The sequence below is a fragment of the Rana temporaria genome, chromosome 7, assembly GCF_905171775.1.
Source record: "Rana temporaria chromosome 7, aRanTem1.1, whole genome shotgun sequence".
NCBI lineage: Eukaryota > Metazoa > Chordata > Amphibia > Anura > Ranidae > Rana > Rana temporaria.
This window is the reverse complement of record NC_053495.1, coordinates 8,120,603-8,148,020: the sequence shown is the minus strand read 5'-3', so window position 1 is coordinate 8,148,020 and position 27,418 is coordinate 8,120,603. Positions and strand designations below refer to the sequence as shown.

General features: G+C 50.5%; 1 protein-coding gene across 11 annotated transcripts in view; it reads left to right on the top strand.

The window, feature by feature from the left end:
• Nucleotides 1–27,418, top strand: part of ATP2B2 (ATPase plasma membrane Ca2+ transporting 2) — a 226,662-nt gene that overhangs the window by 33,066 nt on the left and 166,178 nt on the right. For all 11 annotated transcript variants that reach the window (XR_005750530.1, XR_005750531.1, XM_040358825.1 and 8 more), the window contains exon 2: nt 12,536–12,696. The gene's annotated coding sequence lies outside the window, so the exon portion shown is untranslated. The remainder of the gene's footprint in view (nt 1–12,535; nt 12,697–27,418) is intronic.

The window sequence follows — 27,418 nt, the reverse complement described above, 5'->3', positions numbered from 1 at the left end:
ATGGGCACAGTGGCTGCAATTAATGTTTTTTTTTTCAGTCTGTTTGTGCCCCCCCAAAAGATTTTTGGGGAGAACCAGCCGCCACTGCCCTGAAGAGAATAGAAGTCAGGACAGCAAGTCTCAAACACGGCACAATGAGATGGTAACACTGTAGCTGTAGAAACTGCACCATAAGGTGGCACTTTACCCCTTGCCCCCGTTCGGCTTCTACACATACCACATGCTGTTCCTTCTACAAGAGGAAATATTTTTTACTAGCAGTCTTGGGGAAGTTAGCAGCGTTTCTTCTTTTGGACCTGACGTGAACAGTCTGAATCACTCTTCCCAGCTTGAGTCCACACATGCCTTGGAGTCTTCATTGGTTTCATACAGCAAGGCTCCATCCTCTGCGTTTCCCGGGAAGGAATATTCTGTGACTATGTGGGAATTTGTGCAAAAGATCACTACCATGATTGCTGACTCAGAACACAGGGGCCGCAAGCGTATTTCTTCTCCTCCAGAGTCTCTGTTATGCCCGCAGCTGCTTTTGCACTTACAGCTCAGGATGACAAGTAGTCTAATCTATCCCTTTTAGACGATCTGGTGCCTGAGGAAGAACAGTCTGCTGTCATACCTCCAAGGATTAGGGATACCACCTTGGTCCTTATTGACACAGAGCCTACATGTTTAGAACTCAAGCAGGGTTACCCTTAAAATTCCCCAGCTGGTTTTGTATGGTGACTATTCCCCTCCCGACAAATTATTTTCTCCTCCAACAATTCTCCTCGTCCAACAATACCCTATATATTGAGTAGGTGTTTGGCAAAAAATGGCCCCTCTCTGTAGTGAATCCAGCCATTTCGTACTTTAAAGCGGAGTTCCACCTAAAAATGGAACTTCCGCTTTTTGGAATCCCCCCCAGTGTCACATTTGGCACATTTCAGGGGGGAGGAGGGAGCAGATACCTGTCTAATACAGGTATATGCTCCCACTTCCGGGCATAGATCACCTCAGTGATCGAGGTGACCTATACCAGTAAAGTTCCTCGACTCCGAACCTCGCTCATCCATTTCTTTATGGACCTTGCTTTGTGCACTGACCCAAAAAGACTGAGTGCTGTAATGAAACCAAAAGGTGCTTCAACAGGGTATTAGTGTAAGGGTGTGCACACTTATGCAACCATATTACTTTTTTTATTTTTTACTTCCCCCCACAAAGATTTCAGTTTGTTGTTCAACTGAATTGTACAGTTTAAAGGTCACATTAAAGGTGGAAAAAGTTCTGAAAGTATTTATCTTTTTCTCATTTTTTTTTACATCACAGAAACTTGACATTTTTGCGCTCATTAGAGGATGCCGGCGTTCAGGGAGGGACAGTAGGTTGATAGCCTAGCATTCGGAGGATGAATAAAGATGTATCAGGCTACACACGTCACGTAGACTACGCAACATGCTTAGGATACACTATGGGCATGGTCAGATACTGTCTGTGACAGACTCACCCAGAACAGAGGCTTTTGGAGGGGACTGAATGCTAGTCTCTTGCTGACCGATTGAGGGCCCTGGCATTTTTAGGAACGGTGCACTTTGTGAGCTGTATGCCTGGAGACCCTTGAGGTGGTGTTACTTTGTATTCAGGTCCATGTTCAGCAATCAAACGAGTATTGTCTTGTTTGTTGTTGATCGCGGTTGGAATATCTGATATCTATATTCAGACTTGGAAGGAGCGGTATATGATGAAAGCACTCAAGTGGAGTGTGGGACATCTTGTTACATTGGTGGCAAGCAGTGGGACGCTTGCTGCAGTCTGGGACGTCCAAACTCCCACCTGGATCAAAGGTTCGGATAGCAGGAGAGGTGAGGAAGTCTATTGTTAGGCCCTGTACACACGAGGAGACATGTCCGATGAAAACGGTCCGATGTCCGATGAGACATGTCCGATGAAAACGGACCGTTTTCATCAGACATGTCTCCTGGGAGCTTTTGGTCTGATGTATGTACACACCATCAGACCAAAATCCCAGCGGACAGAGAACGCGGTGACGTAGAAGACACCGACATTCTCAAACACGGAAGTGCAATGCTTCCACGCATGCATCAAATCAATTCGACGCATGCGCGGGATTTCGGGACGCTGGTTACACGTCATAACCAACGGACATGTCCGATTAGGTGTACTAACCATCGGACATGTCCGACGGACATGTTTCCAGCGGACAAGTTTCTTAGCTTGCTAAGAAACTTTTGTCCGCTGGAAACCTGTCCGCTAGGCCAGGAAACCTGTCCGCTCGGCCGTACACACGGTCGGACATGTCCGCGGAAACTGGTCCGCGGACCAGTTTCAGCGGACATTTTTTGACCGTGTGTACGCCGCCTTAGAGTAATATGAGCAGGAGGGAGAACCTCCTCCTCAACTGTATATAAGACTTGTATTTTGGTCCTAATAAACAGTCCATGTTCAGCAATCAAACGAGTATCGTCTTGTTGTGTGCTTGTTAGCGGTTGGAATATCTGATATCTATATTCAGACTCGGTAATCGGTATATGACGAAAGCACTCAAGCGGAGTGTGGGACGTTTTGTTTTGGGACACTGTCCTTCTTCTTCTTCTTCTTCTTCTTCTTCTTCTTCTTCTTCTTCTTCTTCTTCTTATATTATGGTATTAAAAACAAATGGGCTGCTCAGTCAAAAATGCCCGGGCCTATTTCTTGTCCAAGTCAGGACCTGATTTAAACACATGACAATTGCTTATCATGCACAGCGCACAGAGCAAAGTAAATGTCATCTAGTTAGGGTTCACATCTACTTTAAGATAGGGAAGTCTCATCTAGCATTAATAAATCACATTCCAGGCACAGAGAGTAGACAATGGTGCGAGCAATAGTACGACCTAGTGAATTTCTCCCCTCCTCAGACTAGAATGTCTTTGTACAGATGCCATTGTGTTGCCGGTGGTGTGGAAGTGCCGCTGTACAATGGTAGATAAGTGGAAGTTACAAGGAAAATGATACCTCTACAAAAGGCCCATAACAAACACAGAAGGCATTGTCTAGGCTTGTGTATGCTGATTCTGTTAAAAGGCACTAATAGTAGGACTGGCTGGCACAGGGATGGAAAACAACCCATCCTAACCAGAGACAGAATGTTGGAGGCCTGGAAAGATGGCCATGTGGATATGGTCCACTGCATCACTTACCAGATATTGAGAGTATGAAGAATGATGATCATATGGTGATTTCATTCCTTCATGTCCTGCTTAATGTTCTACATTTGTGCTGTTTTTCCAGGATTCTTTGCTGTGCCCTAAGGCGTAATATTATTTTCCAGGCTCCATTGAGTTATGCAGAGTGCTGAGCCAGAAGTATGACTAGGGGTTAATGTTATATACTTAGCAACTGTTGGGGTACTGAGTAGCTATGCCCAGTGATTTTGGGCGGGCAAACAATTATCTGGGACAATCCAGATGGGCTCTTGGCTTGTTGGCCTGTATTGGAAGCCTGGATCCTGTCCTGTGTCTAGGAGACTGAACACTGATGGTTAAAGCGGAGGTCCGCCCAAATGTTTTTTTTTTTAAGTCAGCAGCTACATATACTGCAGCTGCTGAGTGCTGACTTTTAAAATAAGGACACTTACCTGTCCTGGGCGGCCACAATATCCGCACCTAAAGCCGATCTATCACTCAGCTCTCGTGTGCTGCCGCTGCCATCTTCGGTAAGGTAATCAGGAAGTGAAGCCTTGCGGCTTCACTTCCTGGTTCCCTACTGCGCGAGTGCGACTCGTGCTGCGCTCTCCCACTGGTCCCTGATGTCTTCTGGGACCTGTGTGTCTCCCAGAAGACAGCGGGGGGGGGGACGAAGGAAGTGGCGTAGATACCTGCGGGTGGCTCGGATATCTATGCCCGGAAGTGGGAGCAAATACCTGTAACACACAGGTATCTGCTCCCCCCTCCCCCTGAAAGGTGCCAAATGTAACACCGGAGGGGGGGGTTCCGAAAAGCGGAAGTTCCATTTTTGGGTGGAACTGAGCTTTAAAAAATTTGAAACTACTGAGGATTGTGCTGCTGCTGAGGTCAACCCCACGCTATCATTAGGAGATGGGCTGAGGGTTGGAGATGCTGAAGTGACACGAGAACCGCTATTGCTGGGGACAAGGTGTATGATTCTCAACTGGGGGCAAGGTGTATGATTCTCAACTGGGGACAAGGTGTATGATTCTCAACTGGGAACAAGGTGTGTGATTCTCAACTGGGGACAAGGTGTATGATTCTCTACTGAGGACAAGGTGTATGATTCTCAACTGGGAACAAGGTGTATGATTCTAAACCAGGGACAAGGTGTATGATTCTCAACTGGGGACAAGGTGTATGATTCTCAACTGGGAACAAGGTGTGTGATTCTCAACTGGGAACAAGGTGTGTGATTCTCAACTGGGGACAAGGTGTATGATTCTCAACTGGGGACAAGGTGTATGATTCTCAACTGAGGACAAGGTGTATGATTCTCAATTTAGGACAAGGTGTATGATTCTCAACTGAGGACAAGGTGTATGATTCTTAAATGAGGACAAGATGTATGATTCTCGATTGGGGACAAGGTGTGTGATTCTCAACTGGGGACACAATGTATGATTCTTAACTGGGGACAAGGTGTGTGATTCTTAACTGGGGACAAGGTGTGTGATTCTTAACTGGGAACAAGGTGTGTGATTCTTAACTGGGGACAGGGTGTGTGATTCTTAACTGGGGACAAGGTGTATGATTCTCAACTGGGGACAAGGTGTATGATTCTTAAATGAGGACAAGATGTATGATTCTCGATTGGGGACAAGGTGTGTGATTCTCAACTGGGGACACAATGTATGATTCTTAACTGGGGACAAGGTGTGTGATTCTTAACTGGGGACAAGGTGTGTGATTCTTAACTGGGAACAAGGTGTGTGATTCTTAACTGGGGACAGGGTGTGTGATTCTTAACTGGGGACAAGGTGTATGATTCTCAACTGGGGACAAGGTGTATGATTCTCAACTGGGGACAAGGTGTATGATTCTCAACTGAGGACAAGGTGTATGATTCTCAACTGGGGACATGGTGTGTGATTCTTGATTGGGGGCAAGGTGTATGATTCTCAACTGAGGACAAGGTGTATGATTCTCAACTGGGGACAAGGTGTATGATTCTCAATTGGGGACAAGGTGTATGATTCTCAACTGGGGGCAAGGTGTGTGATTCTCAACTGGGGACAAGGTGTATGATTCTCAACTGGGGACAATGTGTGTAATTCTTAACTGGGGGCAAGGTGTATGATTCTCAACTGAGGACAAGGTGTATGATTCTCAACTGGGGGCAAGGTGTGTGATTCTCAACTGGGGGCAAGGTGTGTGATTCTCAACTGAGGACAAGGTGTATGATTCTCAACTGGGGACAAGGTGTATGATTCTCAACTGAGGACAAGATGTGTGATTCTTAACTGGGGACAAGATGTGTGATTATCAACTGGGGACAAGGTGCGTGATTCTTAACTGAGGACAAGGTCTTTGATTCTCAACTGCGGACAAGGTGTGTGATTCTCAACTGAGGACAAGGTGTATGATTCTCAACTGAGGACATGGTGTGTGATTCTTGATTGGGGACAAGGTGTGTGATTCTCAACTGGGGACAAGGTGTATGATTCTAAACTGAGAACAAGATGTGTGATTCTCAACTGGGGACACGATGTATGATTCTTAACTGGGGACAAGGTGTGTGATTCTCAACTGGGGACAAGGTGTATGATTCTCAACTGAGAACAAGGTGTATGATTCTCAACTAGGGACAAGGTGTATGATTCTCAACTGTGAGTCCTACTTATATTCAAAAGCCCTAATTGTATATGGGCATTTCCATAGAATTACAAAGAGATAGTCACTTACTTCCAAATATGTGTAGGCTCGGCATTCAGTTGCCATAGGCGTAATTTATGTTAGTAGCTACTTGAAAGTATTTGACTAAGCTCCAGAGAGAGCTGCAATTATTGTTCCATGTTTTGTCTGTGAATTATCGCTCCCAGGGACCAGAATGCTCCTTCAGGACAGAGTTCTGTGCCAAAAGGCTGCTTGCCCCTTGCTCAGGAGAGGCAGATGGAGATGGGATCCAAACACTGATGTCCCAGGAACTCATTAAAGCCAGATGGAGGTGGAATCCCAGTATCAGTGTCCCAGGAACTCAGGAGAGGCAGATGGATTTGAAATCCAAGGACTAATGTCCTAGGCAGATGGAGGTGGGATGCCAGCACCAATGTCCCAGGACCTCGGGTGAGCAGATGAATATGGGATCTGAGCACTGATATCCTAGGGGCTTAGGAAATTCAGATGGAGATGAGATCCCAGCACAAATGTCCTAGGAGGTCAGGAGAGGCAGATGGAGGTGAGATCCCAGCACAAATGTCCTAGGAGCTCAGGAGAGGCAGATGGAGATGAGATCCCAGCACAAATGTCCTAGGAGCTCAGGAGAGGCAGATGGAGGTGAGATCCCAGCACTAATGTCCTAGGAGCTCAGGAGAGGCAGATGGAGGTGGGATGCCAGCACTAATGTCCTAGGAGCTCAGGAGAGCAGATGGATGTGGGATCTGAGCACTGATATCCTAGGAGCTCAGACAATTCAGATGGAGGTGAGATGCCAGCACCAATGTCATAGGAGGTCCGGAGAGGCAGATGGAGATTAAATCCCAGCACTAATGTCCTAGGAGCTCAGGAGAGCAGATGGATGTAAGATCCGAGCACTGATATCCTAGGGGCTCAGACAATTCAGATGGAGGTGAGATCCCAGCACCGATGTCATAGGAGGTCGGAGAGGCAGATGGAGATTAAATCCCAGCACTAATGTCCTAGGAGCTCAGGAGAGCAGATGGATGTAAGATCCGAGCACTGATATCCTAGGGGCTCAGGAAATTCAGATGGAGGTGGGAGCCCAGCACCAATGTCCTAGCAGCTCAGGAGAGGCAGATGGAGGTGATATCCAAGCACTAATGTCCTAGGAGCTCAGAAAAGGTAGATGGAGGTAGGAGTCCAGCACCAATGCCCTAGAAGATCAGGAGGGGCACATGGAGGTGAGATCCAAGCACTAATGTCCTAGGAGTTTAGGAGAGTAGATGGATGTGGGATCGGAGCACTGATATCCTAGGAGCTCAGAAAATTCAGATGGAGGTGAGATCCCAGCACCAATGTCCTAGGAGCTCAGGAGAGGTAGATGGAGGTGGAATCTAAGCACTAATGTCCTAGGAGCTCAGGAGAGGCAGATGGAGGTGGAATCTAAGCACTAATGTCCTAGGAGCTCAGGAGAGGCAGATGGAGGTGGAATCTAAGCACTGATATCCTAGGAGCTCAGGAGAGGCAGATGGAGGTGGAATCCAAGCACTAATGTCAGTGAAGCTCAGGACAGGCAAATGGAGGTGAGATCCAAGCACTAATGTCCTAGGAGCTCAGGAGAGGCAGATGGAGGTGGAATCCAAGCACTAATGTCCTAGGAGCTCAGAAAATTCAGATGGAGGTGGAATCCAAGCACTAATGTCAGCGAAGCTCAGGACAGGCAAATGGAGGTGGGATCCAAGCACTAATGTCAGCGAAGCTCAGGACAGGCAAATGGAGGTGGGATCCAAGCACTAATGTCCGTCATTCTCAGGAGAGGCAGATGGAGGTGAGATCCCTGCACCATTGTACCTGGAGCATAGGAAAGGCAGATAGAGGTAGGATTGCACACCAATGTCCTAGGAGCTCAGGACAGGCAGATGGATAAGGTATCCTATCCTAGTACTAATGTAATAGAACTACATCATAAGGGGGCCATATTTATATCAGTGCTGGTAATAATGTGCTGGTCACATACTGGTAATAATGTGCTGGTCATATACTGGTAATAATGTGCTGGTCACATACTAGTTATAATGTGCTGGTCACATACTAGTTATAATGTGCTGGTCACATACTGGTTATAATGTGCTGGTCACATACTGGTAATAATGTGCTGGTCACATACTGGTTATAATGTGCTGGTCACATACTGGTAATAATGTGCTGGTCACATACTGGTTATAATGTGCTGGTCACATACTAGTTATAATGTGCTGGTCACATACTGGTAATAATGTGCTGGTCACATACTGGTTATAATGTGCTGGTCACATACTGATTATAATGTGTTGGTCATATACTGGTAATATTGTGCTGGTCATATACTGGTAATATTGTGCTGGTCACATACAGGTTATAATGTGCTGGTCACATACTGGTAATAATTTGCTGGTCATATACTCGTTATAATGTGCTGGTCACATACTAGTTATAATGTGCTGGTCACATACTAGTTATAATGTGCTGGTGACATACTAGTTATAATGTGCTGGTTACATACTGATTATAATGTGCTGGTCACATACTGGTAATAATGTGCTGGTCACATACTAGTTATAATGTGCTGGTTACATACTGGTAATAATGTGCTGGTCATATACTGGTAATAATGTGCTGGTCACATACTGGTTATAATGTGCTGGTCACATACTAGTTATAATGTGCTGGTCACATACTGGTTATAATGTGCTGGTCACATACTAGTTATAATGTGCTGGTCATATACTGGTAATAATGTGCTGGTAATATTGTGCTGGTCACATACTAGTTATAATGTGCTGGTCACATACTAGTTATAATGTGCTGGTCATATACTGGTAATAATGTGCTGGTAATATTGTGCTGGTCACATACTAGTTATAATGTGCTGGTCACATACTAGTTATAATGTGCTGGTCATATACTGGTAATAATGTGCTGGTAATATTGTGCTGGTCACATACTAGTTATAATGTGCTGGTCACATACTAGTTATAATGTGCTGGTCATATACTGGTAATAATGTGCTGGTAATATTGTGCTGGTCACATACTAGTTATAATGTGCTGGTGACATACTAGTTATAATGTGCTGGTCATATACTGGTAATAATGTGCTGGTAATATTGTGCTGGTCACATACTAGTTATAATGTGCTGGTCACATACTGGTAATAATGTGCTGGTCACACACTGGTTTAAATATGTTGGGCAAAATATAATAAATTGGTAATAAGATATACTGTAGGTCATAATGTGTGAGACAACGTTTACCGGTCCCAATGTACTGGATGTAATATGCCAGTCATGATAATCTGGACCTAATAAACCAATAGTAAGATGCGGGATATTATATGTCAGTCATATTGTGCTGGAATATAGTTGACATTGTGCTGGATATAAATTGTGTGCAGGAGACTGGGCACCCTTTATATAGACCAGCACCATGGAGAGCTCCTTGTCAGTTATCTATGAGAGGAACGGCTGTGACGTCCCCCCCAGTGATGTCCCATATTGACATGTATCTAGTTCCTCACCATTTCATGTATAAGGATGTATAGCATGGACATACAAGTAGAATGCCCCCAGTGATGTCCCATATTGGTCTGTCTCAACGATCGTTCCTCGACATGAGGTGCAAAGTAGGAGTAGATCATCTGTCATATGTAGGGTACATGAAGTAGATCATATGTGAGGTGTAGACTATAGGGAGTAGATCATACATGAGATGTAGAATACAAGGAGTAGGTCATACATGAGGTGTACAGTACACTGAGCAGATCATACACAAGGTGTAGGTACAAGAAGTGGATCATACGTGAGGTGTAGAGTAGAAGAAGTAGATCATATGTCATGTGTAGGGTACACAGAGGTCATGCGTGATGTGCAGAATATGGGCAGTAGATCATACATGGGATGTAGGATACAAGGAGTAGATCATACATGAGGTGTAGGGTATATGAATTAAATCATACATGAGGTGTAGGGTACAAGGAGTAGATCATACGTGATATGTAGTGTACAAGGAGTAGATCATATGTGAGATAGGGGTACATAAGTGATGTGTAGGGTACTAGGAGCAGATCATACATGAGGGGTAGGGTACAAGGGGTAGATGATATGTGATATGTAGGGTACAAGGGGCAGAAACTAACGTGATGTGTAGTGTACAAGGAGTAGATCATACATGAGGTGTAGGGTACAAGGAGTCGATGATATGTGAGATTGGGGGGTACAATGAGCAGATCATACATGAGGTGTAGGGTACATGGAGTAGATCATACATGAGGGGTAGGGTACAAGGGGTAGATGATATGTGAGATTGGGGGTACAATTAGCAGATCATACATGAGGTGTAGGGTACATGGAGTAGATCATACGTGACATGTAGGGTACAAGGAGTAGATCATACGTGATATGTAGGGTACAAGGAGTAGATCATACATGAGGTGCAGGGTACGGGGAGTAGATGATATGTGAAATTGGGGGTACAAGGAGCAGATCATACGTGATCTGTAGGATATAAGGAGTAGATCATACGTGACATGTAGGGTACAAGGAGTAGATGATACATAAAGTGTAGTGTACAAGGAGTAGATCATACATGAGGTGTAGGGTAGAGGGAGTAGATCATACGGGATGTGTAGTGTAGAAGAAGTAGATCATACGGGATGTGTACTGTACAAGGAGTAGATCATACACAAGGTGTAGGGTACAAGGAGTAGATCATACACGAGGTGTAGTGTACAAGAAGTAGATCATACAGGATGTGTAGTGTAGAAGGAGTAGATCATACATGAGGTGTAGTGTACAAGGAGTAGATCATATGGGATGTGTAGTGTACAAGGAGTAGATCATATGGGATGTGTAGTGTACAAGGAGTAGATCATACACGATGTGTAGGGTACAAGGAGTAGATCATACACGAGGTGTAGTGTACAAGGAGTAGATCATACACGAGGTGTAGGGTACAAGGAGTAGATCATATGTGAGATGTGTAGTGTACAAGGAGTAGATCATATGTGAGATGTGTAGGGTACAAGGAGTAGATCATATGGGATGTGTAGTGTACAAGAAGTAGATCATACGGGATGTGTAGTGTAGAAGGAGTAGATCATACATGAGGTGTAGGGTACAAGAAGTAGATCATACATGAGGTGTAGTGTACAAGGAGTAGATCATACACGAGGTGTAGGGTACAAGAAGTAGATCATACAAGAGGTGTAGGGTACAAGAAGTAGATCATACACGAGGTGTAGGGTACAAGGAGTAGATCATACACGAGGTGTAGGGTACAAGGAGTAGATCATACATGAGGTGTAGTGTACAAGGAGTAGATCATACACGAGGTGTAGGGTACAAGAAGTAGATCATACAAGAGGTGTAGGGTACAAGAAGTAGATCATATACGAGGTGTAGGGTACAAGAAGTAGATCATACACGAGGTGTAGGGTACAAGGAGTAGATCATACACGAGGTGTAGGGTACAAGAAGTAGATCATACACGAGGTGTAGGGTACAAGGAGTAGATCATACACGAGGTGTAGGGTACAAGAAGTAGATCATACACGAGGTGTAGGGTACAAGGAGTAGATCATACACGAGGTGTAGGGTACAAGGAGTAGATCATACACGAGGTGTAGGGTACAAGGAGTAGATCATATGGGATGTGTAGTGTACAAGAAGTAGATCATACGGGATGTGTAGTGTAGAAGGAGTAGATCATACATGAGGTGTAGGGTACAAGAAGTAGATCATACACGAGGTGTAGGGTACAAGGAGTAGATCATACAAGAGGTGTAGGGTACAAGGAGTAGATCATACAAGAGGTGTAGGGTACAAGGAGTAGATCATACACGAGGTGTAGGGTACAAGGAGTAGATCATACACGAGGGGTAGTGTACAAGGAGTAGATCATACACGAGGTGTAGGGTACAAGGAGTAGATCATACACGAGGTGTAGGGTACAAGGAGTAGATCATACACGAGGTGTAGGGTACAAGGAGTAGATCATACACGAGGTGTAGGGTACAAGGAGTAGATCATACACGAGGTGTAGGGTACAAGGAGTAGATCATACACGAGGTGTAGGGTACAAGGAGTAGATCATACACGAGGTGTAGGGTACAAGGAGTAGATCATACAAGAGGTGTAGGGTACAAGAAGTAGATCATACAAGAGGTGTAGGGTACAAGAAGTAGATCATACACGAGGTGTAGGGTACAAGGAGTAGATCATACACGAGGTGTAGGGTACAAGGAGTAGATCATACACGAGGTGTAGGATACAAGGAGTAGATCATATGTGAGATGGGGGGTACAAGGAGTACTATGTGAGGTTTAGTAGAGAGGTGGGTACCCACCTGACCCCTACTTGTCGTGCCCCCTCTTGCTCATGGTTTGGGTTCCCATTGCCTTTTCATTGTGTAACACAAACCTTTACTACAGGTACGGCTTCTTTATATTGAACCTCTGTGAGTTTACTTTTGATTGTTTGTCAAGCTTCTCAATAAAAAATGATTGGCACGGAACAGTGGTGTCCATTGTGCCCGATACATGTATCTCTTTGTGATTAGTTACAGATTGGCAGGGGCACAGCATGGCATTGTCCGACCGTCTTGTGAAATATCCTCAGCACTCTAGAAATGGCTTTTGTGTAAACATTCAAGACCAACAAACCTACATTTCATTTCTTTCAGTCTGTGCCAAGGTGCCGGGTTTTGGAGCAGGTCCCATGTGCGTTTCCTCACAGACATCATCCCAAGTTAGAAGTAGTCGGTGCCGATCTCCCTGGCAGTCCTGCGCCCGGGTGTCTCCGTGTCTCGTCCGGGTCTGTCCCCGTCCCATCAGGTACAACGAGGTGAGTGTGACACAGAGAGCCCAGGTCCCAGTGCTGGGATCGGAATTGTTTTCTCTAGTTCATTGTGCATCAATTTTAAGGCTGGAGATGACATTTCAGATTATGATTAGGGTTAGGTGCACTTACAGCTGAAATCAGGCTTGCAGTGTGTTGGCTGCTTTGTAAGGTGGGGAAGGTTTGGGGCAGTGTGCAGGCAGGAGATGGGGCAGTGTGCAGGCAGGAGATGAGGCAGTGTGCAGGCAGGAGATGGGGCAGTGTGCAGGCAGGAGATGAGGCAGTGTGCAGGCAGGAGGTGGGGCAGTGTGCAGACAGGAGATGGGGAAGTGTTCAGGCAGGAGGTGAGGCAGTGTGCAGGCAGGAGATGAGGCAGTGTGCAGGCAGGAGATGGGGCAGTGTGCAGGCAGGAGATGGGCAGTGTGCAGGCAGGAGATGAGGCAGTGTGCAGGCAGGAGGTGGGGCAGTGTGCAGACAGGAGATGGGGAAGTGTTCAGGCAGGAGGTGAGGCAGTGTGCAGGCAGGAGGTGGGGCAGTGTGCAGACAGGAGATGGGGCAGTATTCAGGCAGGAGATGGGGCAGTGTGCAGGCAGGAGATGGGGCAGTGTGCAGGCAGGAGATGGGACAGTGTGCAGGCAGGAGATGAGGCAGTGTGCAGGCAGGAGGTGGGGCAGCGTGCAGGCAGGAGATGAGGCAGTTTGCAGGCAGGAGATGGGACAGTGTGCAGGCAGGAGATGAGGCAGTGTTCAGGCAGGAGATGGGGCAGTGTGCAGGCAGGAGATGGGGCAGTGTGCAGGCAGGAGGTGGGGCAGTGTGCAGGCAGGAGGTGGGGCAGTGTGCAGGCAGGAGATGGGGCAGTGTTCAGGCAGGAGGTGAGGCAGTGTGCAGGCAGGAGATGGGGCAGTGTGCAGGCAGGAGGTGGGGCAGTGTGCAGGCAGGAGATGGGGTAGTGTGCAGGCAGGAGATGGGGCAGTGTGCAGGCAGGAGATGGGGCAGTGTGCAGGCAGGAGATGGGGCAGTGTGCAGGCAGGAGGTGGGGCAGTGTTCAGGCAGGAGATGGGGCAGTGTGCAGGCAGGAGATAGGGCAGTGTGCAGGCAGGAGATGGGGCAGTGTGCAGGCAGGAGATGGGCAGTGTGCAGGCAGGAGGTGGGGCAGTGTGCAGGCAGGAGGGGGGCAGTGTGAAGGCAGGAGGGGGGCAGTGTGCAGGCAGGAGATGGGGCAGTGTGCAGGCAGGAGATGGGGCAGTGTTCAGGCAGGAGGTAGGGGAAGTGTGCAGGCAGGAGATGGGCCAGTGTGCAGGCAGGAGGTGGGTCAGTGTGCAGGCAGGAGATGGGGCAGTGTGCAGGCAGGAGATGGGTCAGTGTGCAGGCAGGAGGTGGGGCAGTGTGCAGGCAGGAGATGGGGCAGTGTTCAGGCAGGAGATGGGTCAGTGTGCAGGCAGGAGGTGGGGCAGTGTGCAGGCAGGAGATGGGGCAGTGTGCAGGCAGGAGATGGGGCAGTGTTCTGGCAGGAGGTGGTGCAGTGTGCAGGCAGGAGATGGGGCAGTGTTCAGGCAGGAGGTGGGGCAGTGTGCAGACAGGAGATGGGGAAGTGTTCAGGCAGGAGGTGAGGCAGTGTGCTGGTAGGAGATGAGGCAGTGTGCAGGCAGAAGATGGGTCAGTGTGCAGGCAGGAGATGGGGCAGTGTTCAGGCAGGAGGTGGTGCAGTGTGCAGGCAGGAGATGGGGCAGTGTTCAGGCAGGAGATGGGGCAGTGTGCAGGCAGGAGGTGGGGCAGTGTGCAGGCAGGAGATGGGGCAGTGTGCAGGCAGGAGATGGGGCAGTGTGCAGACAGGAGATGGGGCAGTGTGCAGGCAGGAGGTGGGGCAGTGTGCAGGCAGGAGATGGGGCAGTGTGCAGGCAGGAGGTGGGGCAGTGTGCAGGCAGGAGGTGGTGCAGTGTGCAGGCAGGAGATGGGGCAGTGTGCAGGCAGGAGGGGGGCAGTGTGTAGGCAGGAGGTGGGGCAGTGTGCAGGCAGGAGATGGGGCGGTGTTCAGGCAGGAGATGGGGCAGTGTGCAGGCAGGAGGTGGGGCAGTGTGCAGGCAGGAGATGGGGCAGTGTTCAGGCAGGAGATGGGGCAGTGTGCAGGCAGGAGGTGGGGCAGTGTGCAGGCAGGAGATGGGGCAGTGTGCAGGCAGGAGGTGAGGCAGTGTGCAGGCAGGAGATGGGACAGTGTGCAGGCAGGAGATGGGGCAGTGTGCAGGCAGGAGATGGGGCAGTGTGCAGGCAGGAGATGGGGCAGTGTTCAGGCAGGAGATGGGGCAGTGTTCAGGCAGGAGGTGGGGCAGTGTGCAGGCAGGAGGTGGGGCAGTGTGCAGGCAGGAGATGGGGCAGTGTGCAGGCAGGAGGTGGGCAGTGTGCAGGCAGGAGATGGGGCAGTGTTCAGGCAGGATATGGGGCAGTGTGCAGGCAGAAGATGGGGAAGTGTGCAGGCAGGAGATGGGGCAGTGTGCAGACAGGAGATGGGCAGTGTTCAGGCAGGAGATGGGGCAGTGTGCAGGCAGGAGATGGGGCAGTGTGCAGACAGGAGATGGGCAGTGTTCAGGCAGGAGATGGGGCAGTGTGCAGGCAGGAGATGGGGCAGTGTGCAGACAGGAGATGGGCAGTGTTCAGGCAGGAGATGGGGCAGTGTGCAGGCAGGAGATGGGGCAGTGTTCAGGCAGGAGATGGGGCAGTGTTCAGGCAGGAGATGGGCAGTGTTCAGGCAGGAGATGGGGCAGTGTGCAGGCAGGAGATGGGGCAGTGTGCAGGTAGGAGATGAGGCAGTGTGCAGGTAGGAGATGAGGCAGTGTGCAGGCAGGAGATGGGGCAGTGTTCAGGCAGGAGATGGGGCAGTGTTCAGGCAGGAGATGGGGCAGTGGGCAGACAGGAGATAGGGCGGTGTGCAGACAGGAGATGAGGCAGTGTGCAGGCAGGAGATGGGGCAGTGTGCAGACAGGGGATGGGGCAGTGTGCAGGCAGAAGGTGGGGCAGTGTGCAGGCAGTAGATGGGGCAGTGTGCAGGCAGGGGATGGGGCAGTGTGCAGGCAGGGGATGGGGCAGTGTGCAGACAGGAGATGGGGCAGTGTGCAGGCAGGAGATGGGGCAGTGTGCAGGCAGGAGGGAGGCAGTGTGCAGGCAGGAAGTGGGGCAGTGTGCAGGCAGGAGATGGGGCAGTGTGCAGGCAGGAGATGGGCAGTGTTCAGGCAGGAGATGGGGCAGTGGGCAGACAGGAGATGGGGCAGTGTGCAGGCAGGAGATGGGGCAGTGTGCAGGCAGGAGGTGGGGCAGTGTGTAGTCAGGAGGTGGGGCAGTGTGTTGGCAGGAGGTGGGGCAGTGTGTAGTCAGGAGGTGGGGCAGTGTGTAGTCAGGAGGTGGGGCAGTGTGCAGGCAGGAGATGGGGCAGTGTGCAGACAGGAGATGGGGCAGTGTGCAGGCAGGAGATGGGGCAGTGTGCAGGCAGGAGATGGGGCAGTGGGCAGACAGGAGATGGGGCGGTGTGCAGACAGGAGATGAGGCAGTGTGCAGGCAGGAGATGGGGCAGTGTGCAGACAGGGGATGGGGCAGTGTGCAGGCAGGAGGTGGGGCAGTGTGCAGGCAGTAGATGGGGCAGTGTGCAGGCAGGGGATGGGGCAGTGTGCAGACAGGAGATGGGGCAGTGTGCAGGCAGGAGATGGGGCAGTGTGCAGGCAGGAGGGAGGCAGTGTGCAGGCAGGAAGTGGGGCAGTGTGCAGGCAGGAGATGGGGCAGTGTGCAGGCAGGAGGTGGGGCAGTGTGTAGTCAGGAGGTGGGGCAGTGTGTTGGCAGGAGGTGGGGCAGTGTGTAGTCAGGAGGTGGGGCAGTGTGTAGTCAGGAGGTGGGGCAGTGTGCAGGCAGGGGATGGGGCAGTGTGCAGGCAGGAGGTGGGGCAGTGGGCAGGCAGGAGATGGGGCAGTGTGCAGACAGGAGATGAGGCAGTGTGCAGGCAGGAGATGGGGCAGTGTGCAGACAGGGGATGGGGCAGTGTGCAGGCAGGAGGTGGGGCAGTATGCAGGCAGGAGATGGGGCAGTGTGCAGGCAGGGGATGGGGCAGTGTGCAGGCAGGAGGTGGGGCAGTGAGTAGTCAGGAGATGAGGCAGTGTGCAGGCAGGAGATGGGGCAGTGTGCAGGCAGGAGATGAGGCAGTGTGCAGGCAGGAGATGGGGCAGTGTGCAGGCAGGAGATGGGGCAGTGTGCAGACAGGGGATGGGGCAGTGTGCAGGCAGGAGATGGGGCAGTGTGCAGGCAGGAGATGGGGCAGTGTGCAGGCAGGAGGTGGGGCAGTGTGCAGGCAGGAGGTGGGGCAGTGTGTAGTCAGGAGGGGGGACAGTGTGCAGGCAGGAGGTGGGGCAGTGTGCAGGCAGGAGATGGGGCAGTGTGCAGGCAGGAGATGGGGCAGTGTGTAGTCAGGAGGTGGGGCAGTGTGCAGGCAGGAGATGGGGCAGTGGCAAACAGTCTGTAGCCAGTCCAGCGCACTAGGGATGGCGGATCACAAGACTGTGTGTGTTGGTGTTCTATTCTTCTGGCAGGTAACACAATTCTTGTGTTTCATTTTGGAGATTAGATGTTAGGATACAATTACCGTTTAAACTCCATGACCATCTTGATGACATTGAGAACAGTGCTGTTATTTTTAGGCTTAGAGAACAATTCTCAGATCTAAGGCGGCCCCTTCTCACACCGACCCTACTAACACTGGATATCCCTAAAACCCCTTATACTAACCCAACACATAACCTTAACACCGAATCTCCCTATAACCCTCACAGTAACAATACCGTAACCCTAACACTGACTCTCCCTATAACTGTCACATTGACCCTACACATAACCCTAACACTGACTCTCCCTATAACTGTCACATTGACCCTACACATAACCCTAACACTGACTCTCCCTATAACTGTCACATTGACTCTACACATAACCCTAACACTGACTCTCCCTATAGCTGTCACAGTGACCCTACACATAACCCTAACACTGACTCTCCCTATAACTGTCACATTGACCCTACACATAACCCTAACACTGACTCTCCCTATAACTGTCACATTGACCCTACACATAACCCTAACACTGACTCTCCCTATAACTGTCACATTGACTCTACACATAACCCTAACACTGACTCTCCCTATAGCTGTCACAGTGACCCTACACATAACCCTAACACTGACTCTCCCTATAACTGTCACATTGACCCTACACATAACCCTAACACTGACTCTCCCTATAGCTGTCACAGTGACCCTACACATAACCCTAACACTGACTCTCCCTATAACTGTCACATTGACCCTACACATAACCCTAACACTGACTCTCCCTATAACTGTCACATTGACCCTACACATAACCCTAACACTGACTCTCCCTATAACTGTCACATTGACCCTACACATAACCCTAACACTGACTCTCCCTATAACTGTCACATTGACTCTACACATAACCCTAACACTGACTCTCCCTATAGCTGTCACAGTGACCCTACACATAACCCTAACACTGACTCTCCCTATAACTGTCACATTGACCCTACACATAACCCTAACACTGACTCTCCCTATAGCTGTCACAGTGACCCTACACATAACCCTAACACTGACTCTCCCTATAACTGTCACATTGACCCTACACATAACCCTAACACTGACTCTCCCTATAACTGTCACATTGACCCTACACATAACCCTAACACTGACTCTCCCTATAACTGTCACATTGACCCTACACATAACCCTAACACTGACTCTCCCTATAACTGTCACATTGACTCTACACATAACCCTAACACTGACTCTCCCTATAACTGTCACATTGACCCTACACATAACCCTAACACTGACTCTCCCTATAACTGTCACATTGACTCTACACATAACCCTAACACTGACTCTCCCTATAGCTGTCACAGTGACCCTACACATAACCCTAACACTGACTCTCCCTATAACTGTCACAGTGACCCTACACATAACCCTAACACTGACTCTCCCTATAACTGTCACATTGACTCTACACATAACCCTAACACTGACTCTCCCTATAGCTGTCACAGTGACCCTACACATAACCCTAACACTGACTCTCCCTATAACTGTCACATTGACCCTACACATAACCCTAACACTGTTTCTCCCTATAACTGTCACATTAACCCTACACATAACCCTAACACTGACTCTCCCTATAACTGTCACATTGACCCTACACATAACCCTAACACTGACTCTCCCTATAACTGTCACATTGACCCTACACATAACTCTAACACTGACTCTCCCTATAACTGTCACATTGACCCTACACATAACCCTAACACTGACTCTCCCTATAACTGTCACATTGACCCTACACATAACCCTAACACTGACTCTCCCTATAACTGTCACATTGACCCTACACATAACCCTAACACTGACTCTCCCTATAACTGTCACATTGACCCTACACATAACTCTAACACTGACTCTCCCTATAACTGTCACATTGACCCTACACATAACCCTAACACTGACTCTCCCTATAACTGTCACATTGACCCTACACATAACCCTAACACTGACTCTCCCTATAACTGTCACATTGACCCTACACATAACTCTAACACTGACTCTCCCTATAACTGTCACATTGACTCTACACATAACCCTAACACTGACTCTCCCTATAGCTGTCACAGTGACCCTACACATAACCCTAACACTGACTCTCCCTATAACTGTCACATTGACCCTACACATAACCCTAACACTGTTTCTCCCTATAACTGTCACATTAACCCTACACATAACCCTAACACTGACTCTCCATATAACTGTCACATTGACCCTACACATAACCCTAACACTGACTCTCCCTATAACTGTCACATTGACCCTACACATAACCCTAACACTGACTCTCCCTATAACTGTCACATTGACCCTACACATAACCCTAACACTGACTCTCCCTATAACTGTCACATTGACCCTACACATAACTCTAACACTGACTCTCCCTATAACTGTCACATTGACCCTACACATAACCCTAACACTGACTCTCCCTATAACTGTCACATTGACCCTACACATAACCCTAACACTGACTCTCCCTATAACTGTCACATTGACCCTACACATAACTCTAACACTGACTCTCCCTATAACTGTCACATTAACCCTACACATAACCCTAACACTGACTCTCCCTATAACTGTCACATTAACCCTACACATAACCCTAACACTGACTCTCCCTATAACTGTCACATTGACTCTACACATAACCCTAACACTGACTCTCCCTATAACTGTCACATTAACCCTAACACTGACTCTCCCTATAACTGTCACATTGACTCTACATATAACTGACTCTCCCTATAACTGTCACATAACCCTACACATAACCCTAACACTCACTCTCCCTATAACTGTCACATTGACCCTACACATAACCCTAACACTGACTCTAAGCCCACTACTGGGTCAAAGTATCCCATTATTAGAGGGTCCTGCACTAATCACAGAATGGAAGATCCTGCATCTCAACCATTGGGAGACAAACTCCTATTTATGAGAGAACTATAAGGACTCCTCCTATAACACAGGTGGACACTAATACGAGGTAATGGCGGGGAAGTGGGGGGGGGGGGGGGGGCGATGCTCCAACCCAAGAGATCTGGTCAGGACCCTCACAACATACAAACAGACTTGGGGGGCACATCCTTAAATGCATTTTGTTTCAGTTCATTCACTCTTTTAGTAAATCAGACCCAATTCATGCTAACTCATTGTAAAAGCCTAAAAGAAGGCGGAGCTGTTACTACAACTCCTCCCATTTTTCTTCATTTATCTTGCTGTTTTTATTATGCTGTGTAATTGTTTCATTGATTTTGTCTACTGTGAGGCTCATCTTGTCCGGGTGCGTGGCACATGGTTCACCCCAAGTCTTATTATGATTCAAGGCGGTCTTATGGTGGTGAGGGGGTTTGGGCTGCTTGGTGGACTTTGAAGGACTTGGGGAAGGTGAGGCTCCGTGTAACCCCAACAGGACAACGGCCTTCTCTTCATTGATGGGCAGTGCCCGTCCTGTGCTGCGTTTCTCCGAGACCATCGGGTCATGTTGGGATCTCTCTCTGTCGGTGACTCTAATAGATGATCTGTAGACATCGGGAACGTCACCGAAGGGTCATGTAGAGTCAGTCCTGGTACTGCACCCAGATGTCCCTCAGTTTCAAGGACTGTCCCATTTATGGAACCAAATATCCTCCCTGGTAGTCCCTGCTTTTGGTCTGGAGCGAGGACCTGCTAAAAAATAGATTTTCTCCCGATCACCTTCATAGTGAAAACAGTTTTCCCTCCGGATCTCCTCTAAAAACATCAAAAATAGGCCGGCCCTTTTATTTCCCACCAACCCTCTCCCTCCTTCCTCATTCTCCTTCTCTCTCTCCCCATCCATCTTTTCTTCACTCGCTTTCTCCTCTCCCCCTCTTCTCATTTTCCACAATCTCTTGCCCTTTCTCCCCCTTCTCCCCTCCTTTCCTCACTCCCATTCATTTGCTTCCTGTCCGTCTTTTCCTCGTTCCAAATACCTCGTTTCCTTTCTCCCTTTTCTTCTCCTTCGTCCCACTTTTCTCACCTACGTTCCTTCTCTCCCTTGTCCCTCTTATATCCCTTATTTCTCTTCTCTTCCCATCCTTCTTTTCCCCACTCTTCTCTATCGTTTTCCCTCTCTCCCCATCCCTGTTTTCTCCCATTCTCTTTCTCTCCCTTCTCCCTCTTTTTTTTGCACCTTTTTTCTTCTATCCCCATTCCCCCTTTTCCTCGTTTTTCTCTCTCTTTTCCTAACTCTCTTTCCTTCTGTCCCCATCTTTTATTTTCCCACACTCATTTTCCTTCTCCTCTCCTCTCTCTCATCTCCCCATCCCTTCTTTCTCACTCTCTCCACTTCTCCCCATCCCTCCTCTCCTCTCTCTCATCTCCCCATCCCTTCTTTCTCACTCTCTCCACTTCTCCCCATCCCTCCTCTCCTCTCTTTCTCGTCGCCCTATCCCTCCTCTCTATAGTATCCCCATCTCTCCTTTCCTCACTCTCTATCGTCTCCCCATCCCTCCTGTCCTCTCTCTCATCTCCCCACCCCTCCTCTCCGCTCTCTCTTGTTTCCCCATCCCTCCTCTCACGTCTCCCCATCCCTCCTCTCCTCTCTCATCTCTCTATCCCTCCTCTCCGCTCTCTCTATCGTCTCCCCATCCCTCCTCTCCTCTCTCGTCTCCCCATCCCTCCTCTCCTCTCACGTCTCCCCATCCCTCCTCTCCTCTCACGTCTCCCCATCTCTCCTCTCCTCTCTTGTCTCCCCATCCCTCCTCTCCTCTCTCATCTCTCTATCCCTCCTCTCCGCTCTCTCTATCGTCTCCCCATCCCTCCTCTCCTCTCTCATCTCCCCATCCCTCCTCTCCTCTCACGTCTCCCCATCCCTCCTCTCCTCTCTTGTCTCCCTATCCCTTCTCTCTATCGTCTCCCCATCTCTCCGCTCCTCTCTCGTCTCCCCATCCCTCCTCTCCTCTCTCTCATCTCCCCATCCCTCCTCTCCTCTCTCTCTCTATCGTCTACCCATCCCTCCTTTCCTTTCGCTCTCGTCTCCCCATCCCTCCTCTCCTCTCTCTCGTCTCCCCATCCATCCTGTCCTCTCCTCTCTCTCTCTGTCGTCTCCCCATCCCGCCTCTCTCTCTATCGTCTCCCCATCCCTCCTTTCCTCTCTTCTCTCTCTCGTCTCCCCATCCCTCCTCTACACAGTCTCTCTCTGGTCTCCCCATCCCTCCTCTCCTCTCTCTCGTCTCCCGATCTCTCCTCTCCTCTCTATTGTCACCCCATCCCTCCTCTCCTCTCTCTCTATTGTCACCCCATCCCTCCTCTCCTCTCTCTGTCTCTCATCTCTCCATCGCTCCTCTCCTCTCTCTCTCTTGTCTCCCCATCCCTCCTCTCCTCACTCTCGTCTCCCCATCGCTCCTCTCCTCTCTCTCTCTTGTCTCCCCATCCCTCCTCTCCTCACTCTCTCTTATCTCCCCATCCCTCCTCTCCTCTCTCTCATCTCCCCATCCCTCCTCTCTCCTCTCCCTATCCCTCCTTTCCTTACGCTCTCTCGGCTCCCCATCCCTCCTCTCCTCTTTCTCTTTCGTCTCCCCATCCCTCCCCTCCTCTCTCTCGTCTCCCCATCCCTCCCCTCCTCTCTCTTGTCTCCCTATCCCTCCTCTCCTCTCTCGTCTCCCCATCCCTGCTCTCTCTCTCGTCTCCCCATCCCTCATCTCCCCATCCCTCCTCTCCTCTTTCTCCTCTCTCTTCTCTCTCCATCCCTCCTCTCCTCTCTCCATCCCTCCTCTCTCTCTCGTCTCCCCATCCCTCCTCTCCCCATCCCTCCTCTCCTCTCCCCATCCCTCCTCTCCTCTCTCGTCTCCCCATCCCTCCTCTCCTCTCTCGTCTCCCCATCCCTCCTCTCCTCTCTCGTCTCCCCATCCCTCCTCTCCTCTCTCGTCTCCCCATCCCTCCTCTCCTCTCTCATCTCCCCATCCCTCCTCCCCCCATCCCTCCTCTCCTCTTTCTCCTCTCTCTTCTCTCTCCATCCCTCCTCTCCTCTCTCCATCCCTCCTCTCTCTCTCGTCTCCCCATCCCTCCTCTCCTCTCCCCATCCCTCCTCTCCTCTCTCATCTCCCCATCCCTCCTCTCCTCTCTCGTCTCCCCATCCCTCCTCTCCTCTCTCGTCTCCCCATCCCTCCTCTCCTCTCTCGTCTCCCCATCCCTCCTCTCCTCTCTCATCTCCCCATCCCTCCTCCCCCCATCCCTCCTCTCCTCACTCTCGCTCTCGTCTCCCCATCGCTCCTCTCCTCTCTCTCTCTTGTCTCCCCATCCCTCCTCTCCTCACTCTCTCTTATCTCCCCATCCCTCCTCTCCTCTCTCTCATCTCCCCATCCCTCCTCTCTCCTCTCCCTATCCCTCCTTTCCTTACGCTCTCTCGTCTCCCCATCCCTCCTCTCCTCTTTCTCTTTCGTCTCCCCATCCCTCCCCTCCTCTCTCTCGTCTCCCCATCCCTCCCCTCCTCTCTCTTGTCTCCCTATCCCTCCTCTCCTCTCTCGTCTCCCCATCCCTGCTCTCTCTCTCGTCTCCCCATCCCTCATCTCCCCATCCCTCCTCTCCTCTTTCTCCTCTCTCTTCTCTCTCCATCCCTCCTCTCCTCTCTCCATCCCTCCTCTCTCTCTCGTCTCCCCATCCCTCCTCTCCCCATCCCTCCTCTCCTCTCCCCATCCCTCCTCTCCTCTCTCGTCTCCCCATCCCTCCTCTCCTCTCTCGTCTCCCCATCCCTCCTCTCCTCTCTCGTCTCCCCATCCCTCCTCTCCTCTCTCGTCTCCCCATCCCTCCTCTCCTCTCTCATCTCCCCATCCCTCCTCCCCCCATCCCTCCTCTCCTCTTTCTCCTCTCTCTTCTCTCTCCATCCCTCCTCTCCTCTCTCCATCCCTCCTCTCTCTCTCGTCTCCCCATCCCTCCTCTCCTCTCCCCATCCCTCCTCTCCTCTCTCATCTCCCCATCCCTCCTCTCCTCTCTCGTCTCCCCATCCCTCCTCTCCTCTCTCGTCTCCCCATCCCTCCTCTCCTCTCTCGTCTCCCCATCCCTCCTCTCCTCTCTCATCTCCCCATCCCTCCTCCCCCCATCCCTCCTCTCCTCTTTCTCCTCTCTCTTCTCTCTCCATCCCTCCTCTCCTCTCTCCATCCCTCCTCTCTCTCTCGTCTCCCCATCCCTCCTCTCCCCATCCCTCCTCTCCTCTCTCATCTCCCCATCCCTCCTCCCCCCATCCCTCCTCTCCTCTTTCTCCTCTCTCTTCTCTCTCCATCCCTCCTCTCCTCTCCCCATCCCTCCTCTCCTCTCTCGTCTCCCCATCCCTCCTCTCTCGTCTCCCCATCCCTCCTCTCTCGTCTCCCCATCCCTCCTCTCCTCTCCCCATCCCTCCTCTCCTCTCTCGTCTCCCCATCCCTCCTCTCTCGTCTCCCCATCCCTCCTCTCTCGTCTCCCCATCCCTCCTCTCCTCTCTCTCGTCTCCCCAACCCTCCTCTCCTCTCCCCATCCCTCCTCTCCTCTCCTCTCCCCATCCCTCCTCTCCTCTCCTCTCCCCATCCCTCCTCTCCTCTCTCGTCTCCCCATCCCTCCTCTCCTCTCTCTCGTCTCCCCAACCCTCCTCTTCCCATCCCTCCTCTCCCCATCCCTCCTCTCCCCTCCTCTCCTCTCTCTCGTCTCCCCATCCCTCCTCTCCCCATCCCTCCTCTCCCCTCCTCTCTCTCGTCTCCCCATCCCTCCTCTCCTCTCTCTCCTCTCTGTAGACAGAGGGAAGGATAACGATTGCTCAGTTGGTGTTTATCCCGGGGGTTGTGATAGTTGCACATAAATGAGGGAAAGTGATGGAGTGCTAATAAGAGCGTCAGCGCTGCTGATGTGTGATGTGCCGGTTGTGTGACGCAGGAGGCGGAGTCTCCTCTACAGAGAATAACACGGGAGGCTCCGGGGGAATTGCAGGCAAGGCCTGACTTCTGCTGTCAGTAATGCCGCATTTCCCTTCCTCCTTCTCCTTCTTCCACATTTTCGGGAACACTCCCTGCTTTCCCAATCCCGTCCTTGGAATCGGATTCCTCGCCTGGTCCCTTCTAAGCCCTCGTCCCTTCTTGTACGCCTCGGATTTCTTTTCTGGGGTGTTTTTGGGGGATATTCATTAAAAAATCTGAAGGAAATGAACATTTTACATTCCAGAGAAAGTGATTGCGAAGAGGCGAGAGGCGAGTGAGTTGTCAGGTTGGTCCATGGAAGTGTGACAATAAAACCTGGAAGCTGATTGGTTACCTTCACAGCTGCACCAGATTCCATGTGCTCCCCCCCCCCCCCCCCCCACACTGTTTATTTTACATTGTCCCTTTTCCTTCTGTATGTCAGTGATGGCACTGAAATTATTTTATAAAAAAATAAAATAATCAAATTACCTTTTTCCTAATCGACATACCGTATATACTCGAGTATAAGCCGAGGCACCTAATTTTACCACCAAAAACTGGGGAAACGTATTGACTCGAGTATAAGCCTGGGGTGTCCATCTGCATGCCTCACTGTGTCTCACTTTGCAACACTGTGTCCATGCCTCGCTGTGTCTCACTTTGCAACACTGTGTCCATGCCTCGCTGTGTCCATGCCCCATTGCGCCCTTGCCTCACTTTGCCTCACTGTGTCCATGTGCATGCCTCGCTGTGTCCATGCCCCACTGTGCCCATGCCCCACTGCGCCCTTGCCTCACTGCGCCCTTGCCTCACTGTGTCCATGCCTCACTGTGCCTCACTGTGTCCATGTGCATGCCTCACTGTGTCATGCCTCACTGTGCCTCACTGTGTCCATGTGCATGCCTCGCTGTGTCCATGCCCCACTGCGCCCTTGCCTCACTGTGCCCATGCCACACTGTGTCCATGCCTCACTGTGCCCATGCCTCACTGTGTCCATGCCTCACTGCGCCCATGCCTCACTGTGTCCATGTGCATGCCTCACTGTGTCCATGCCTCACTGTGCCCTTGCCTCACTGTGCCCTTGCCTCACTGTGCCCATGCCTCACTGTGTCCATGTGCATGCCTCACTGTGTCATGCCTCACTGTGCCCATGCCTCACTTTGCCTCACTGTGTCCATGTGCATGCCTCACTGTGTCATGCCTCACTGTGCCCATGCCTCACTTTGCCTCACTGTGTCCATGTGCATGCCTCACTGTGTCATGCCTCACTGTGCCCATGCCTCACTGTGTCATGCCTCACTGTGCCCATGCCTCACTTTGCCTCACTGTGTCCATGTGCATGCCTCACTGTGTCATGCCTCACTGTGCCCATGCCTCACTGTGTCCATGCCTCACTGTGTCCATGCCTCACTGTGCCTCACTGTGTCCATGTGAATGCCTCACTGTGTCATGCCTCACTGTGCCCATGCCTCACTGTGTCCATGATTCACTGTGCCCATGCCTCACTGTGCCCATGCCTCACTGTGCCCACGTCTCACTGTGTCCATCACTAGACTTACGTTTAACATGGGAGTATATAGAAGGGGTGCCCGGGTTTGAAAAATCAGTGCTCCCCGGCCGTAGGTTCCCCAGACAGCAAACTTGTAGAGAAGAACTGGGGCTACATGTGTGCCAAGTTTCAGTTTCAGCTTTGGGTTCTTCACACTGGTATGACAAAGGCTCCAACATCGGGAGCTCATGTCGCATGACGTGTGAAAATCAATGTTTCCCTATGGGACCCGTCTTAACTGGTACGACACAAGTCCATGCCCCACTGCGCCCTTGCCTCACTGTGCCCATGCCTCACTGTGCCCATGCCTCACTGTGCCCATGCCTCACTGTGTCCAAGTTTCAGTTTCAGCTTTGGGTTCTTCACACTGGTATGACAAACGCTCCAACATCGGGAGCTCATGTCGCATGACGTGTGAAAATCAATGTTTCCCTATGGGAATCGTCTTAACTGGTACGACACAAGTCGGTCCGACTTTGAAAATGCTCCCTGCACTACTTTGGTCTGACTTTGATCCAACTTCAGCCCATTGAATATCACTCAAGTTGGACCAAAGTCGGATCGCCGTCTTGCATGATCCGACTTTGGCATGCGACTTGTGCTCTGATGATCGAGGGGGAACT